Here is a 19,449-nt window from a genome sequence, read left to right as displayed (position 1 = left end):
TTTCATTTGCATTCTCTGTAGCCTGTGGTAGAACCGTGGTAGATACTTTAAATGTACTTTTGAGTCGTGATTATTAAAGTGAAACCAAAAGCAGTGTTTACGGGGAGACTGTGAAATTAGAAACTAGAATGCACATAGTGGTTCAGAGGCCACTCTATTATTTATCCCTCACAGGAAAGAGCTGTCTAGATGCTTTATGGAGGTGCTAGCTTCAGAAACAGTCTCAAAGAAGCCACAGCACATGAGGGGAAGTGCCCTTTAAATGAACCTGACTCATTAGAAGTCCATGGTAATTCAAGGAGGGCACAGGCTGACATCTGCTTTTTTCTCTAAAGAGATCAATAAGACATAAGGTTGGAGGAACAGTTGAATTACAAAGGAGATCCACTTCATTTCAAGGGCGTCTTAAAGTGCAGGAAAGAAGGGGCCGATTTCTTAGGGGCTTCAGCCTCTCCTTAAGTTTAACATTGGCTCAAGTACCTGTTGACAGTGTGAAATTTCTAATGGGAAGGTTTTGCAATTTGGCCAAGTCTGCAGAGCTGCAGGATGGAAATGTGCTTGCTAACACATTTCTTGATCTGATTTCATTACCTAATGCCACTAATTAATGAATTGCACGTCAGCAAGTCCTGATTTGACCCACTGGTATGAATAGATCTGAGTTAAGCAACTGCTTCAATATTAGCTGCCAAGGCCTACTGGGTAAATGTTTGAGTGTGGGTAGATATATATGTGTGTGTATGTATATATATTGTGTATTGGGTTCAAGTCTGATTAATTTTTAAATCTGAAAATTTCTGTTAACTAGATTTTTTACTTCTAGTGAAAGTATGTCCTTATTGCTAAATATTTTAGTAGTAATATACAGTTAAATAAATGATAGATTAATATACATTTCGGAATAATGTTTGCTTTAATTAAAAAACAAAAGAATGATGTGGCTATTATGCATTGAGAGCCAGTTACTGCTTCAGTGAAGGTTGCAAAAGAACATTTCCACCATTCCCATTTCACAACCTCAAGATTAGGAGGTTTCTATCGCTCAGTCTTTACTGTCTGAGTATGAAGAAGTCAGCCATCTTTATTTCAAACAAGAGAACATTTTATTTTACTTATTATGCTTAACTATGTACTTATGCCACTGAATTGGAATCTTATATTTTGGGGGAATTGTAAAACAAATTGAAAGCATCAAAATTTATATTTTAATTATATAAAATACTGGGGTTGACTAGGGTTGGGGATTTAGCTCAGTAGTAGCTTGCAAGGCCCTGGGTTTGGTCCTCAGCTCTGGGGAAAAAGTATATAAAATATTAATTTTATTTTTAATTGTTTGAACATGTGTTATTTGAATAATTCCTATGCTGATAGCATATTCTGTAACTCATATGTAGTGTAATTCTAAAGTGCCAATGAAATAATTAATTTTTCTCTTGTTTTATTTGCCAAATGATTTAGCAGTTAGAATAAGTTCCAAAATAAGAAAATATTTTTACTGCACAAAGAGAGGAAAAGCGAAGTCGAGGCTTTTTGGAAATTACAGTGTCATAAAGGATTCTCTCAGGTCACATGTGTTTCTTTGAAACTTAGCTTCAAGGCCTAGCATGATGTTTCTACAAGTCAAAAGCATGTACCGCCCAGCCTGACAGCATGAGCTCAGTCCCCAGACTCCTCCAGGTGGGAGGAGATAATTGACTTCACAGAGTTCCTACACACACATGCACACACAGAGAAGATTAAATATAAGAAATATATATCTGTGGGCTGCAGAGCTGGGTCAGTGGTTAAGAGCACTTGCTGCCCTTGCAGAGGGCCTGAGTTTGGCTCCTAGCATTCACACTGGGCAGCTTCAGAACAGGCTATGACTTGAGCACTGGTGGATGGATACAGTGTCTTCTCCTGCCCCCTCGGGCACCTGCATACAGACGGCACACGCTCTCTCTCTCTCTCACCTACATACATGAAAATGCACACGATTGTACATTTAACGCTTTATCTTCATTTTCCCGTTTTTGGCTGGGTGTGTGACTATTTGGTGCTCGAACTGTGTCATGTGACGGAGCGTGAAGACGTGCTCTCGCTGAGCATGGGCCGTATTTCGCAGTGTAGAGAGCTCGGAAGAATTGTGCGTGTGTTTGTGTGTCGTATGCACATGTGCGTGCCCAGATACGTGTTTTGAGGAAGAGGAGGGTGTCCGAAGTCTTCCACATCTTTACGTTTGCTCTCACCTTATTGTTGATCTTTTTCTTTATTAAAAAAGTCACCTTTAGTTCTTTAGCAGAGAACATCTGGGTACACAGGGGAGTGCTTGCTTGTTTAAAGTCTCATATTCTGAACCTGGAACGTCCTCAGTTTAATTCAGCTTAACTACTTCAAAGGGTTAAGCAAGACACTAGACGAGACGGTCCCTACCTTATCAACTCAGCATGTGCCTATTTTCAAATGTCTTAAAAGCTCCTCACTGCTGAGCTGATAGGCTGTCCCCATATTTTGGGGAAGGATGCTACGTGTCACCTGTGGAAACTTCCATCCCAGGATGCGTATTTTATGACGTTAAAACCCAATAAAATTGTAATTCCTCTCTGGGGAGAAAGTCGTGTAATGGAAAGTAATTTAACTCCTACATATCCTAGGACACTGGTTTTCAGCAGTGATAATTTTGGTATCTGCTAGTGTATGTGACTGGTGGAGGCGTTTTCTTCTGTTGCTGCACATTATTCTCCCTGCAGGATCCCAGGAAACCCATCGGCCCAGGGGAGCGTGCACTGCGTGTGGCTTAGACATGGGGATGGTTTCTGACGTCTGTTATTGACAGCATTCAAAGCAGATGTTTGATTTTTTTTTAACATGATATATGTATCAGACTGAAAATTCCCACACCACCCTAAAAACGAGTCTACTGCTCTTCTCCTCCGGGTTCCGGAAGGTGCCTTGGTCAGGTGACGTGCTGGGCTTTCTGGTGGGGCCCCCAGGCACCAGCAGCGCTCAGAGCCGATGCTGCTCCTGCCATGGAGTGTAAAGGTGGGACTCTTGGCACTCCCAGAGGACGTGCACTGGAACCCTGCCTCCACTTCCACTTAGGAAATTGCCAGCTCCTACGTGATTGTTCTGCTGTGGTCAACACTCTGGCAGGAAGATGAATCTGCTAGATAGGAACTGCTCATGCACCTTTGCACAACAGCAAAGATGACGGTCACTGTGGCCTGCTCAAAAGGCAGGACTGCAGGCCTCATTTCACAGGATAAATAGTATCTGCTACTTCAGGAATGGTATTTTTAATTATACATATATGGGAAAAAGTTGGCAAAGCATATGGAATAAAGCCAAAGATGTGTGCCCTGCTTCATTCAGGACAGGCAGTGGGACTGTTTGCTGCTCATTTGTATGCTATTAAGTGGTTCCTGGTTAATAGAACCTGGAATTAATTTGCTTTCTTTGGGAAAATACAGATAAATTTCAGAAGTTTATAAATCTTCTAAAGTAACTTTATAAAGTAAATTTTGTTTGTTTTATTAATTATGTGTATGTGTCTGTATGTGGATATGTTCATGAGTGTAGGTGTTGGCAAGAGGTCATGGATCCCTTGGAGCTGAAGTTACAGGCAGTAGTGAGCTAAGGGACATAGTTACAGGAGCGTGAACCCTGGTCTTCTGCAAGAGCAGTGTGCTCTGAAGCCAGACCCGTCTCACTGGCCACTGGGATGCTTCTTTGACACTTCTTTTTAGCTAGTCATCCTTTCTTCCTCCTAGACCTCTGTAATAGATGTAAAGGACAGTTCACTCCTTTTCTCTTTCTTGTCACACCTCAACCCATTTGTTCTTCAGGTCAAACCCATAGGATCACAGCTATCCAGTTGGAAAAATAACTCAGATCCATGACCCAAGCCCTCATTTACTCTCTCCAGTAACCATTAGTTCAGCTTTCTCCTAGGATTGTCTCTCTCTATGTATATGTTTGGAAAGGTGTGAAATTGGGCATGCAAATAGAGATTAGAGATTTGCCCTGGAACTTTCAGTTCCTGTCTCTGCTTCCTTCCGGTTTAATCTCAAGGCCTCTGCAACCCCCTTCTCTCTTCTCCTTTCCTTTTCCTTGGGGCTGAGATGGGGCTACAAGAGTGCTGTCCAGGACCAGTTCACTAAACTTGTCTTGGTTTTAGCTCTTCCTTCTACGTCAGAGCTGGGGCCTCTGATTCAAAATCCTTGGCTGGACCCAGACCCCTTGGCCTTTCCTGAAGCTTCAGGGACATTTTAGAAGCTTTCTCATAGTGAAGCAGCCAGGATCGCAACCATATCTGTGCATTGAAGCCAGGTTTCTCTCTTAGAGCCTCGTAGAATGCATCTTCCCAGGAAAACATCCCACATTTCTATCCATCCTCTCCTCACTGTGGTACAGACCCAATGGAGTGGAACACAAGAGCTTTTTCAAACAGTGCAGACAACTCCTGAGATCCAGGCTTAGCTTTCTTTATCGTCATCTTGCTGAGAAAATGAACCTCTATCTCTTTGGCGACAACTACTTTGTAGTCGCTAATCTTTTTTGTATTGATAAATCCATCATCTGCCTTTGAGAACCTTCCAGGCTTTGTTCCCTAAAGTTACAGATCGTTCATCAGTCAGTCACATGACACTGAAAAAATTTTGGCTTTTAAGAGGAATAGATTTCTACCTCAGTGTGGTGGAGCCACACCTGTAATCCCAGCCTTCCGGAAAGCAGAGGCAGGAGTACTCTGCATATTGGGGGTTAGCCTGATCTAGAGATGGGTCCTGTCTCAAAAGAATAAATAGTAAAAAGCAAAGAAGCAGAAAGACAAGCAAGTAGCTCTCCCAAAAGAATCACTGTCAGCTTAAATGTGAAGTGTCAGATGAACGCAGTCAGCAGGTGCTGAGCTGAAATTGCTCTCACTGAATGTCTTTCTCATTTTGCTGTCTGTACTGTGTTTTAGTTGCTCTCATTTCTGAGCTGCTGGGGCAGAGTCTAGGGGAAACGTCAGTCAAATGCCTCAAACCCCTGTTGGCAGCGGAGAGTAACATTATTAGATGTCCCAGACTAACAGAGAAGGATGTTGCACACTCATCCCAATTCATCCTTCCTGGAGGGGACGTCACGATGATGCCTTTCTCAGCCGGCGGCTTTTCAGGTGATTATCAGATGGTGGTTGCACATTTAAATGTCCCTTGAAAAGGACAAAGAAAGCCCAACCTGCTGTCACTCTGTCACTCCCAGACTGCCTTCCATTAAGTTCTTCTCTTGGGAGAATTTCAGTAGCTCTTATCTGCACGTATAATGTAAGGGAACACAGGTGGAGGAGCGCCATCCATCCCGCCCCGGGCTGGAAGCACTTCCAAAACTTACCCACCAAGAGAAAAAAAGCAGGCAGTGAAGCAAGCTTTCCTGGCCAGTTGGGGCCTGTTTTTAGTTTCTTTGGCAAGAAATGAAGATAGAGAGTTATCAGATGTGGCGGATTATTCCCTGGGGTTTGTGTTCTCTCTTCATCTCTCGATGACTCAGGCTTTGATAAGTGCAGAGAACAGTGCGTTGTAAACAAATCTCTTTGGAGAGTTAGTTCTTCGTATGTTATACAGTTTCCTCAGCCAGTTCTCAAATGCACTCCGTCCTCACCACCGTTAGAATGGAGGCAAGAGTATGGGGCAAGCCGGGCCTGTTAGAGGATCAGAGGATAATCTGTTGAGGGACCTACTGAGAACCTAGTCGCAGAATGTCTGGATGGAAACCCTTCCAGAAGCACGCCTAGGTTACATAACTGCAGTTTCTGGCTTTCACCTCACAATTTTGGAGGCTGATTCTCAGTCAGAACTAGCGGAAGCTTCCCACTGAAGCAGCAAGTACCAGTAGAGATTTGCAATGCCAGTGGCTTTGGGGGCTGTCAGCTTGGCCCTCTTGAGAGAAATGGTTTGGCTGGAAACCAGCAGCTTCAGTGAGGGTGATCTGAAACTGCCCTGCCATGGCAAGGGCGGCCCACCAGCTGAGACCACCAGTTGCTCTTGATGCTGTGACCCACTTGCCAGAGCATCTTTACAATAGCAGAGCACAGTAGCACACTCTTGTGGTCCTAGCACTTGGGAATCTGAAGCAGGAGGATTGCAAGTACCAAACCATTCTGGACCGTATAAAGGTCCAGAATTTATTATCAGCTTTCCTAGTACTATTTCCATGAGAATGATTTCTACAGTTTGGCTCTAGAACCTGGAATGTGAACCCCTAAATCAATTGAACTGTGGCTTCCTGTGCAGAATTGTCATTTAATTCCCAGAAATGAGCTTTAATATACCATTATTTCCATTTAAAAAGCACATAAGACTTGTTTTCTTTTGAGAATCCATTTGGAAAAGAAGCATTTCTGTCCCATCTTACATTTGTTACCAGAATTAACAGGACGCCTTCCTTGACTCTTCTCCACAGCTTTCAGCGATTAAATAGCTTTTGGTTTACGATAGCCCTAAGGACTCCCTCCTCCTTCAGAGGTTCTTAGTCAGCCCACACCTGCATTTGTCTGCAGTCAAGATGCTCTTAACCAATTGACCTGCTGGATGCTTTTGATAGACATTTTATGAGGTCATCATCTACAGATTTTTCTTTGTTGAGCCAAAAATACTTCTTTTTTAATTATCTGCAGTTGCTTTCATAAGATGGCTAAAGAATTAGAGACAGTGCCTGTGGCTGAGTCCACATTTCCTGGCAGTGTTAAGATTAGGCTTAGAAACGTTGTTTCTATCATGCCTGACAAAATGCCAGAAGAAATCAGTATGCCCTAATGGCTTTAGTTTTGACTCCTCAGTGTCATTTCGGGTTTTCCCCTTTTCTATATCCTTTAAAAATTAGTTACAAAGTACAGTGTCTCATACCTCTAACCCCAGCACTTTAGATGCTGAGACAAGAGTATTGATGTGAGTTCAAGGCCAGCTTGGGCTACATAACAAGTTTAGGCTAGCTCGGGCTATAGACTGAGACTTGTTTTCAAACAAACCTAAGTACTGTGCTTACTTTTACATTCTTTGCTCTATGTGAGATATATTTGTAGTTATATATTTTCTGGACTAAGCTAGGATTCATAATAGAGAAAAATATTCACTTACAATCATGCAGCGTTTTCTTCCCTGCATTTGTCATTCCTATACAGATGGTGGTATAGACCTGTGATGATTTTTCTCTCCCTTCTAAACAGTGAAATGGAGCTCCCTTAAAGCCCAGTCTTCCATTCAGCCCTCTGCCTTCTTCCACTAAGTCGGGATGGCTCTTTTCTCTCCGGCCATCGCTATCACAGGGCAAGAGTACCCAACCCCTCCCACCTGCTTTAGTGCTGCCCAGGATCCACTGCCGCCCTGCTGAGCAACCTCAAATATGTCTGCTCCAACAGAGGCCTTGCTGGCTCCCAGTGTAAGTGTTTCTGCTCGCTAGGCTCTGTAAGCCTGGACAAAGAAAGTGTTAAAGCCAGCTCAGCTAGGCAAGCCTTCCTTCCTCTCCAGTGTGCTCAGGGGAAGAATGTGTGTATGAGGTTGCTTCTGGTGTCTAGGACTGCAAATACACACCTATACACACACACACACACACACACACACACACACACATACACACACACTATGGTGTGTCCAGGCAAAGAATTGTCTTGATGAAAAATACCCTTTATCTGTTTCTTCCATTGGCCTGGCTACCAAGAGTCAACCATATTTCCAGATATTAAAAGGCAAATTTGAGAAATTAGTGGTAGTACACCACAGTGAATGGTGAATAGAGTTTTGTCCTATTATGCTTGAGACAGAGTATCCACACAGTATATACTGCTCACTAGTCGGTGACCTCAGAGTTGTGTTTGCTACCAGATTAACTGTCTTAGAATCGTAGGGATCAAAACCCACTTGCATAGCAGAAAACATTATGTTACTGTGGAAATCCTTGTGCGCAGTGGGAACACATTATGCCTGTGTGTTGCATCATTCACCTCCTCACATACAGGCTGCTTCATTTCAAGTCAGTTATCGCCAGAAAGAGGGGCTGTTGCAGTAAGACATCCCAAGATGCCACATTCACACTGCCTTTCTTACAGTCCACTGCGATGCTTGCTTTTCCTTTTGTTGACTGCTGTTTGTATCCTAGTGTGCCTGGTTTACACCCCAACCTTGTCCTAGGAACGCATGCACAGGAAAGGTGCTCTAAACATAGACTTATTACACCTACAGTTCCATGCGCCCTCGGGAGGTGTTGGGACACGTTTCTGTGGACAGGGATCTACAGGTGCCATGGTGACACCGCAAGAGACCAGACCCAAGTCTTTAAAAAAATATGTTTTAAATGCCACTGGCGTCTTTAACTGGTTAAAAGCTCAAAATGTAACAGACAGGTCTATAGAAAACAAATTAAAAGCTTTTTGTATTTTTTAAAAATAATTCTCCCCAAGTCAGATATATATACACACCCACAAAAATGATGTGTATAAGAAAGCCATCGTATATAAGAAGTTCTATCCTGGATTTAAGGAAATCTTTGCTGAACCAGGATTGAAGCAGAGTCAGCAACAAGTCGGCTATACCCACTCCCCAAGGCAGGGCCTGGCTCCACAGACCAGGATGCCCTCACAATCTGCCTTCCTCGGCCTTCCAAGGGCTGGGATTGTAGGCGAGCACTACCACACCCAGCAAAGTTAATAGTTCCTAAGAACTGAGCGTTCAAGCACTGCATGGCACAGAGCTGTACTGTATAGTACTGTTAGGTACAGAGGCTAAAGGACGCTGAGCTGTTACAAAAAGTTTCCTCAAGGAAAACAACACAAAGCCACTCAGCAGACCACGGAGGCTACAGCAAGCAGTCAGAAGATACAACTTTGATATCTGCACTAGGAAATTCTGTTTATCCAGAGTGGACTATACAGGGGCATTCTTAACATTTCACACTTGACCAAATTTAAGCTTTCTGTTCCTTCCCCTACCCACCAGTAACTTGTATGATCAGCAGAAAGAGCGCTTTTAGAATTGGCTATTTTAGTTTTCTTTCTGTGGCAAGACTGTCATGGAGCCTGGATATTTCAGGTTCATATGCATCCAGGACCACTGTCCCGCTGTGGTCAAAGAACTTAGCAATAGACTCGGTGAACTCGGCTTCTCGCTGCTGCTTTGTCCTCTCACTAATGAAGGTCAACCTCAGGGTGTATTTGTCATCAAACCTTTTGAGGCTGGAGGACAGTTGCCAGATATCATCAGGATCCATTCCTGTAGGATCTGTTCTCTGGGCCAGAAGAAAGATGCTCTTCTCTGTATATGAGGTATAAATGATCAGAATCCCCATCATCATAAAACAGGCTATGACGCACAAAGCCAAAACTGGCTTGGACTCTGGAAGGGTGCATGTAATCCCAAACCGAAGCCACTGTGGCAAAGAAGCAGGAGATGGTGCAGATGGTGAGGTGACCATCAAGTGAGCCAGAGCTCTCCACAGACTTGTACTTTTCAGGAGAACTCTCTGGAGGAATCGTCCGAAGTTTTTCACAGCTGATCCATCCCACTTGCCAGTTCTTACAGGCTTATCACCAGTCTTCCACTTATCCAACAAACCGCTGCGGCTGCTGCCTGTCCCACAGTGGGTCAGCACCAGCCTCACCACTGCCTCTGCACTGCCCTCTCCTGCCTCGCGACGCCAGCGTGTTTCCCTCCCTCAAAGGTTTTTTTTTCTCATGGTAGTTACTATGCACAGTATTTTCCTTGATGTGTGTGTGTGTGTGTGTGTGTGTGTGCATTTTATCTTTTTTATGAAGGAATAATTTATTGTCTTTATTCTTTAAAATACATTTTATTCTTTATGACTTTGGTTTCAGTAAAGGCTTTCTTACTAGGGTGTTCCTAGGTAATTTATAGCCATGAAGTTAAAATCCCTTAGCATGAAGTAGCGCCAGGAGGGTGGAGGTTTTAAAGACCTGTATTTATTAGCATAATGTTGTCAAAAGAAAGAGCTGCGAATCACAACTGGCAGAATTCATTGGAGCCAAAAAGAAAAGAAAAAGATCATGAGTCGTATGGTACTCAGAAGCGGAAGCAGCTCGGAGAGCCCGGCTATGCCGCATGGGCCATGCGTTGTACACGGAGGAAGGGCAGGAAGGGCAGCGAGAAAGCTGCCTGGGGACCTTGGCCTTGCTTGGGCATGGTCTGATCAGATGCTAGCTTGTGACGGCTGAGACCCAGCTCTCCATTAGGTAGGTTTTCTCCCACCTCCACCTAACCAAGTGAGGCTGCTGTTCGTTACAGTAGGTTACCAAAGACTCGGGGAGGCCTTTGCTTGTAAGCCCGGCCTCTTCAATGTTACACACTTTCCCAAGGTTTCCTTATGCACAAACTGAGGGTGGCGGCAGTTGGCGAGAGGAGCAAGCATGGCTCAGGTCTGCCATGTGCCAGGCACTGAGCCCAGCTCAAGTCTTACCCCCTTTCCAGAAGAGCCCCAGCAGCCTCTTCCCCTTCCCTGGTTTGTCGCTGTCCCTCTGGGGTCCCTGCTCTTGCTTATTTAGACCATCGCACCCTGAATGGTTTGGATTGTGTTTAATTTTTAGTGTTCCATGCTTGATATCGGACTATAGCAGAGGAAGCATGGGCCCAATGAGTCTCGTTGTGAGAGATTTCACTAACTGGGGGGCTCTAGCGGGGCTAGGCGTCACCACGCTACACACCTTTACACACACCCATGGTGAGACTTCTGTGCCTTTTAAAAACAACTCATGATTTTGTTCGCTGTTCTGCTCTTTTGCAAGAAAGCTAAGTGTTATTAAATTAAAAAAAAAAAAAAGCAATAGGAACCAAGTCTGGATTATTTTTACTAAATCACCATTTATCCTTCAGCTGGCTCTCTATTAGATGTGGCAAATGAACACACCAGAGTAAGCCCCAGCTAGCCATCGACTCTCCTTGCTTGGTGAGCTCTCCTCCCTAGGCTTTTCTGGCATGGAAAATAGATGGCCACAGAGTTAATTAGGTGGAGTGACTTGCAGAAGTCTCTGAGGCGTTTTTTTAATAGTACACAAGACAAGTCTATTAATTATTTCTAACAAGGAATGATTAAGTAACATCACTGGTAGCCAATGCAAGTGAAGCCAGGCAGGCAGAGCGAGGAGCCTCTGCTCTGAGAATCACTTTTTTCTAATCGGAGAAGGATCCGTGAAGACAGATCTTCCCCTGTGAGGGAGCCTGCACTATATGGGGATGACTAAATTCTTATGGATGGGACCACTGAGGATGATGCACTGTCTGCTCTGTACTGACCGTAAGTCTAGCACATGGACGGAGAAGTTGAAGAGCCGGAGAGGATGCAGTCCTTTGCGTCCTGCGCAGATCAGAGCTGCTTTTCTTCTTTCTAAGTGGTTTTGTGTGTTGGTCATTTCCAGTATTTTTGTTTGGGGCGGGAAGGCAGGATGGTCTAGGCCGCCACTCCAAGACTGCAGACTTCTTCCTCTCCTGGTCCCTCAGGGCCCAGCATGTTGCTCGGAACAAGGTGTTGGGTGAGGCTTATGCGTTGCACCATCTTGGTATGCCTTTGGGACACAAACACCTGTGCCAAGGACCTGCTGCAGACACCCGCCATGAGGAACAGCCTCAGTCAGCAGACTGTGAAGGGGAACAGGAGGAAGGGGTTCATCTGGAAAGCCCTATGGCAGGAAGAGCTAAAGTGTACTCGGTGCACCCGGTGGCTGGTTTTTAAAGTTTATGCGTATCAGGAAATTATCACTATTTTTTCTTGTGGTTTTTCCAGACAAGGTTTCTCTGTGTAACTCTGGCTATCCTAGAACTCACTCTGCAGGCTGGCGCTGAACACCTATTCACCGGATTCAGCCTCTGGCGTGCTGGGATCAAGGTGTTCACCGCGACCGCTGTCTCTTCTTTTCTTTTTTAAGGAAAGTATTACTTTTATGGTATACAGACGAGCATTATTCTGGATAGTCACAGAGATGTGATCCTGTCGCAGTCCACTAAACAGCAGCTCTGAACATTGACAGTCCCTCCTCACCTCTCCCGCTGACACTAACCCCAGCTCTTTGAGACCGCCTGCTGAATTTTTATTTATTTATTATTTGCTTAGGTAGTATTTCTTCATTTTTTCCTTTTCTTGTTCTTGTTTTATTTTTGTTTTGAGACAGGGTCTCTCCGGGTAGCTCTGGCGATCTCGGAACTCACTATGTGGTCCAGGCTGGCCTCAGACTTAAAAAGATCTGTCTGCCTCTGCCTCTCAAGTACCAGGATTAACGCTGTGTGCCGGTATGCCCAACTCGGCCTGCTGGGTTTCTCTCGTGTGGTTTGTGTGTTAGACTTTTCACATGCACAGAACCAGACAGTGTGTGGCCTTCCCGGATGTTTTCTGGGACCAAGCATAATGCTGTCAAGGTGACCCACCACATAGCAAGTGCCTCAGACAGAAAAACGGGATTCTGTTGGCTGGTGTGCTGCCTCCTGGGTACCTGTTTCTCATTCGGTAGGCATCTGAGTGGTTTCCCCTTTTGGCTATCTATGAGGTTCCTGTGCCTTTGCATTCTTGCCAACACTTACTGTACGCCTGCATGTCCTGGGTCAGTCATCTGGTGTCTATAGATGGCATTGTATTCCAGAGAACCCTCTCAGACAGCGTCTGAGTTAGTGTTTCTACTGCTCTGTGTTTTAGGAGTCTCAGCAAAACCCTCGTGCCCTTGTCTCATGAGTCTTAGTTACGGCTTTAAAGGTCTTTGAATAAGCTAGACACAGGTTAACTTCTGTTTCCAGCCAACACTGACTCTCCCGTGGGGGAGGGGGGTTTGCCCAGGAGTGGGCTGACTGAAGCTGTTCACTCCTGATTAGGGATTGGTCATTAGGGTGTAGTCTGGGATCTCATCCCTCACACCCTTCCTATGCCTTTGTCCAGGGCACGACCTGTGCAGCTTGATCTGAACTTGGCCTCTGTACGGCCAGTGAGCTGCCTCTAGTCTCAGCTGGTAACTAACTCCGGTGTTGTTGGTGACAGTGAAATCCTCCTGTTATTTTATCCGTGTGGCGTGTGTGCATGCGCACATTCCAGAGGGGAAGCACGGCTTTGCCCTCCGTTGTCTGCCTTGTTACTCTGATTTGGGACTTCTCGCTGAACCCGGAGCTGGACAGGAGGCCAGCAAGCTCGGCCCATCCTCTCGTCTCCCTCTCGACTTCTAGCGTTAAGGTTTCAGGTGCAGAGAGCCCTGCCGGCTCTGAGCAGGGCGCTGGGATTAGAACTCGGGTCTTGCTGTGCAGCGATACTCTCACCCACAGAGCCTTCTACCCTGCCCCTCCCCCTGGTGTTTTAGAGACGGAGTAAAGTGCACACTGCAAAGCAACTGCTCTATCATGACAACTTAACTCATTTGTGAAAGAAAGTAATGTTGGGTCTTGTCCTTCAGTGCTTTGTTCGCATCGTCTTTCTCTCAGGAGACGGGTCAGTGGGTTACAGTCGTCTGCGGGCGAAATCGGCTGGATGCTGCAATTCCCACGATTTAAGATTTTGGTTTTGCATTTTTAATAATTGTAATCTTTAAAAACTTGTGTATGTGTGAATACGTGCATGTGCGTGTGAGTACCCACAGAGGGCAGAAGAGGACATCGGATCCTCCGGAGCTGAGATTACAGGAGGCTGTGAGCTGCCGCTGGGTTCGGCGAGCTAAACAAGGGTCCTCTGGAAGGACAGCAAGCCGTCTTAACTGCCGAGCCATCTCCTCAGCTCCGTTTTATTTCATACTTTTTAAGAGGAAAAAGAAACCATGAAAGAATTGTGACGTAGTGTTTGTGGGTTCGAAGGTTCAACATACTTCCTAGTAGGTACTTTACCAACTCTGGCCGTGGGACCACTTGTCCCTGTCCCCACCCTGCCCAGCCCCACCGCAGGGCCTGATCCCGTACACAGCTCTTTCTCACCTCACGCTGTCTCCACCACGGCCTTTGCACACACAACTCCCTGGGCCTTCCCTACCAGTAAACGTGCTGGCTCTCCATAGGAAGTTAGTAGCGCTCAGAGGCGAAGGGGGGCGGAGGTGGGAAGGCCTGCAAAGGGCAGCATTGCCTAAGTCCTTTGCGGGATGAGTGGTGCCTTCTCATGCTTCCCACTGCCTTGAGCACTGTCTGTGAGGATAGACAGACATAGTGCACTATCCCTGAGCCCTGACATGTGGGCTGAACTTCCAGTGTGAATACTCTGTGTGTGTGTGTGTGTGTGTGTGTGTGTGTGTGTGTGTGTGTATACACACCTACATATGGGTGCAGCCATGCATTCATGTGTAGTAGGCCAAAGTTGAAATCGGGTGTCTTCCTGTATGACTCTCCACTTTATATTCTGAGATAATTCCTCTCATTGAGCTTAGAGCTGGACTGACTGGCCAGGGCAGAGCCTGCCCCCGATTCCTGTCTCTCAGCACTGGACTGTAGGCATCGGCCGTGGAGCCCAGCTTCTTATGCGGTCTCGGGGATGCCAACTCGGGTCCCCGTGTTAGTGCAGCAAGCACCTTGCCCACTGCGCCATCTCCCGTGCTCCTCCTCGGCGTAGCTCAGCTTCTTTCTGGAGCCTCAAACAGGAGCCCTTGGCTGCTCCTGCAGGAGAGTGCCGTGACCACGCTTTCAGCCATACACCGCAGGACTCCCACTCAGGACTGCAGTGAGAGGCGGTCAGGATTCGGTTTTTGAGCTTTAGTAAGAGAAGTGGCCACGATTCTGCTTGCTTGATCTGTTGCCTTAGGGCACATTCAAAGAAATTCTCTCCGTATTTTTCAAATATTCAGGTTTATATTGGATTTCTCAAGCAGAAATGGATGCTTTGCTTCCACCCTTGAGCTTTGGCCTAAGGTTGGTGGAATTAGCTGTGTGAATTATTGATGACATGAAATTTTTAAAATTTCTTGTTGTGAGCTCTTGGAGAGAGATTGGTTTATTTTTTTTCAAGACAATGCAAATAAAGGATTTACAATTAATAATGATGCCTAAATTTTCTATCAAAAAAGAAGTAAGAGGAAAAGAAATCATTTGAGCATGTAGTAGGCTTTTGTTCCCAAGCCAACAGCTGGCGGAGTGGGTGGAGCGGTGTCCCAGCCACATTCTAAGCAGTTGCTGCTGGTGCTAACTCTCACTTAACGTTATTCTTCTGAAACTTCAAAGGATTATAAATTCCTCAAACCATGTTTACCCTTGGATGTCCACGATCCCCTGGGTAAGGTCATGCCTCAGGTTGGAGAAAGAACATAATTTAGCTTGGGAACAGTTCACAGAGGGGGTTGAACTTGTTTACTGACCCCAGGTGCAAGTTTAGGGAGCTTTTATACCCCGTGCTCTTGTATTAAAACTGGGGGAGGGGGGCGTGGAGTCGGAAGGATTCTCCAGCTTTCTGTGTGAGCATGTTGAGGGTCTTGTTTCATCTTGAGTAGACCTTGCTCCTCCTCAGAAGGGAGCTTGTACGGTAACTGCATTGACCCATTGCTGTACCAGTTGGGTTGGCTGATCGCCCAGGAGGTGTACTCTTAGTTACTTTTCTGTGGCTGAGAAGAGAGGCCGTGACCAAGTCAAGCTACACATGAGCTTATTAGGGGCTTAGAGTTCCAGGAGGTTAGTGTCTGTGACTGTGGCATGGCGCATGGCAGCAGACAGGCAGGCAGGCATGACAGTCCTGGAGCAGTAGCTGAGAGCTCGTATCTTGAGACAATAACCACAATACAGAGGAGAGAGAGAGACAGAGAGGTTACAGAGACAGAGAGAGACAGAAGAGACAATGACAGACAAACAGAGAGACTAAGAATGGCATAAGCTTTTGGGACTTCGGAGCTGTCCCCTAGTGATACACTTCCTTCAACAAGGCCACACCTCCTAATCCTTCTCAAACTATTCCACCAACCAGAGATCTAGGTATTCAAATAGATTAGCCTATGGGGGCCATTCTCATTCAAATCACCACGCTATATATTTGTAACAAAGGCTTATTCTTTATACAGTTACCACTGACTTCCAACTGTAGGCATTTTAGGAACCAACCCTGAATCATCCTATGATGGGCTTGGGAAAGCCACACCTCATGGGAACTTTGCTGGTGATGTTTTGTTCACAGCTCTAGAATTTTAAGCTAATAGCCATTTTGAATAATGAATAAATATTAAAAATGCAAATGAAAAGGAAGGCATTTGCCTCAGGCTAAAGGCCACAGCAAAACTGAATGCCCACCTGTGACACCTGTGATTGCCTCTTAAAACTGTAGCCCCTCCCCTCATCTTAACTGTCTCTTATTTGTCCATCCTGATGTGAACTTTTCTGACAAAGGTCTCTTGTTTAGTCAGCTCCAATTCCTCACTAATAACGGGGCAACAGAAATTGTATATCTACCCAATGGAGTGCGTTCTCTTGACTCGGCATAGCTACTGCTCTGATATTGTTGTCCTTTTCACCTATGAGAAGTTCCTAAGGGGAGCAGTGATGGCAAATACTTGAGTGTCTTATGTAAATACACTTTTTCAAATAGTGATTTGTTTTATTTAACACACTGCTAGCCTGAACACACCTTGCTATAGGGAGAGACCCTTCCTTGGCTTGGAAATTTGGGGGGAAAAATGTTTACTCTGCACCAAGCACAAAGAGGGCATGAGTGAAGAGCCACATCCAGAGACTGGGCAAGGACCCAGCTGATCAGATTTCCATCTGTGGATCAGGCCTGCATCCCAGGCACATCTGCTTAAAGTGAATCCATTTGCATAAAAAGGAAAAAAGATGCAGTTGTTAAAAGCCCCCAACATGTAGGCAGTGTGACGTTTTTCTATTGGAGAGCAATTTAAATCTCTTATTACCATCTCTGGCTAAGAATATCTCACGAATTCTGGATTCTCATTGGACACTAACCTTGCAATTCAAGTTTGCCTCATTGCTAGGTCTCCATCTCATTTCATCATGTGGAGGTGGTGTTTTTATGGAAAGAGGAGATGTATGGAGTGTGTGCCATTCTGGCCCTTCTCCAGCTGCCAGGACACCTGTGCTAGGGCAGGTGACAGCGTAGGTGTGCACACAGCGAGGGCAGGTGACAGCGAGGGCAGGTGACGGTGTGGGTGTGCACACAGCGAGGGCAGGTGACGGTGTGGGTGTGCACACAGCGAGGGCAGGTGATGGCGTGGGTGTGCACACAGCACACAGCAAGGGCAGGTGACGGTGTGGGTGTGCACACAGCGAGGGCAGGTGACGGTGTGGGTGTGCACACAGCGAGGGCAGGTGACGGTGTGGGTGTGCACACAGCGAGGGCAGGTGACGGTGTGGGTGTGCACACAGCGAGGGCAGGTGACGGTGTGGGCAGGTGACGGCGTGGGTGTGCACACAGCGGGCAAATGGACCCCTTAGGGGTTTCCTCGCCTCCCAGTGACTCCGCCTTCGTCTCTTCTCTATAGAAAAGGAATGGGGTTTCCATGAATGGCTGTTTGAAGAACCAAGAAAAGGCTCCCTTTAAGTTCAGGTTATCGCTGCCTTTGTTTATTTGTCCTTAATTCATCCTCTCATTGTCTCTTCCTCCTTACTGGAAACTTGACTTTCTTCAAGTTTTGTCCTAAGGGAAAGAACTCCCACCTTCAGCTGGGAGATGAGTAAGCCCTTCCTCACAATCTCATTTCCTTCGTTAATGGTTGTTAAGATGTATGCAGGTAGCCTGGATCAACGATATCTAATCAAAATTGTTCTCGGGGCCTTCTGGTAAGATTTTTAGATGTTAAGGGAAACACCAGAAAAGACAATTTTACTTATGCCTAACTTTGCCATTCCTCAATTGAGGGCTGAAATTGCAGCTATCGGGGAGCCCAGGAAAAGCTGACCTGGGCAGTACTGATCATAGGATAGAGTGGCAGAGCCATTTAGAACAAAAATAAAGACTGAATCCCATACTATAAGGCAATGTATTTAATTTTTGCTCATTTATTTGTGGTAGAGTGTGTTTTGTGTATTGTTGGAGTCTTGGTTACCTGTAATAAGCACAGGTACCCTCATGTCGGTAGATGAGGGTGAGTTGTCAGGCTGTCATGGGGATTCCATAGCCACCTGTAAGCCTATCACTGCAATCTCGGGGGTTTCCTCCTGGACCCCAGCTCCCCAAATAATGGCTCTGAGACCTTATACTATAAATAAAGCCTGGGCTATAAGCCTTGGCTTGTCTTCCAGCTAGCTTCATAACTCACCCATTTGTCTATCTTATGTGTGCCACGTGGCTGGTTATCTCACCTCAGTTTCACGTGTCCATTTTCCTCAGAGTCCAGGGCAAATTGCTGCCTTTCCTTATTGCAGAGTTCATGTCCCTTCCGGCTGGAACCCCCCCTCCTATATCTGGCCTCAGCTAAAAAACCATCAGCTTGTAGTGACAGGTCATGCTTCCATAGTGTCCAACAGATTCTCTCTCCAAGTTGTTCCGAGCTGTTGCAGGTGCCTTGAGTCAAAAGCTCCTAAACGTAAGCCAGCAGGCCGTGGGTAGGCATTCTGAGCAAACAGAGGTGACTTCCACTTGACTGACGTTTTTACAGATACTGTTACCTGAGCCCTGGCCGAAGGCCTGACCTGAGCGGGGAAAGTGATACGAGATGGGAAAGGATTTTTTTCGGATGGAACTGATGACCTGAGTTCAGTGTTTAGATGTCTGCAGCCTCTCCGTGATTATGTAGGGATGGAAAGAGTGCAGAGTAGGGGAGCCAAAGTAAGTGTGGCCAAGGAGTGGTGGGGCAGGGTCTGGCAGATTATTGCCTGCTGTCTTGTTACATGAATCCTGCCAGGGACAAAAGTCTTCCTGTTCCTGGAACATGAGATAATCTGGGGCCGGGAGTGGTCTCAGGCAGAGAGGAGGCCAGGGAAGCAAAGTGGAGCCAGATGAGTACCAGCTCTACTTTCAGATTTGGGATGATCATTGGAGACTGTTAAGACGAGGCCCCAGTTAAGACGCGGCCCCAGTGGCCTGGAGCAGGATGTTGCAAAGGCTGACAGTTAGCAATCAGTTCATCATGATGGCCCTGAAAATCTTGGAAGTATCTAAATTGCCCTCATCCTGGTGTTTAGAGGTGACTAGGGAAATTTCATTAATTAACCTAGTGTCGCCCGTTGTTAAGATGAATACCCCTTACGCAATGAACATGTCTCTATACACAGTTCAGAAGGGAGCCAACCTGGAGTTTATTAAAGTAGCAAAAAAGAAGCAGAGCATGTGAAGGAGCGCCCAGCACATGCGCAGAGGAAGGACCAGTGCTCTTAGCAAAAGCAATTTCTAGGGAAGTCCCTACTGTGACGACAAGGCCCATTCATATGCTGTGCTCCTGGGAACCTCCCCTGAGTTCCCAAGGCCAAGTTCACCGCTCCTGCTCCTGTTGTTATGTTCACATCTCTAGATCACATGGTTTCAAAGAAGGCATTGTGAGTATGAGTGTTTTTGTCTTTGGTTAAATTATGATTTTGTACAGGGCAAAAGACTTCTTGTAACCAT

General features: G+C 45.9%; 1 protein-coding gene and 1 pseudogene across 3 annotated transcripts in view; one reads left to right on the top strand and one right to left on the bottom strand.

Annotated features, from left to right (window-relative positions):
• Nucleotides 1-19,449, top strand: part of Ust (uronyl 2-sulfotransferase) — a 336,745-nt gene that overhangs the window by 132,926 nt on the left and 184,370 nt on the right. The gene's annotated exons all lie outside the window — the stretch shown is intronic.
• On the bottom strand, nt 8,989-17,975 carry LOC110554211 (signal peptidase complex subunit 2-like; annotated as a pseudogene).

This window comes from Meriones unguiculatus, chromosome 20, assembly GCF_030254825.1.
Source record: "Meriones unguiculatus strain TT.TT164.6M chromosome 20, Bangor_MerUng_6.1, whole genome shotgun sequence".
In the NCBI taxonomy this organism is placed as follows: Eukaryota; Metazoa; Chordata; class Mammalia; order Rodentia; family Muridae; genus Meriones; species Meriones unguiculatus.
The sequence above is the reverse complement of the archived record's forward strand: the minus strand, read 5'-3'. Positions and strand labels throughout refer to the sequence as shown.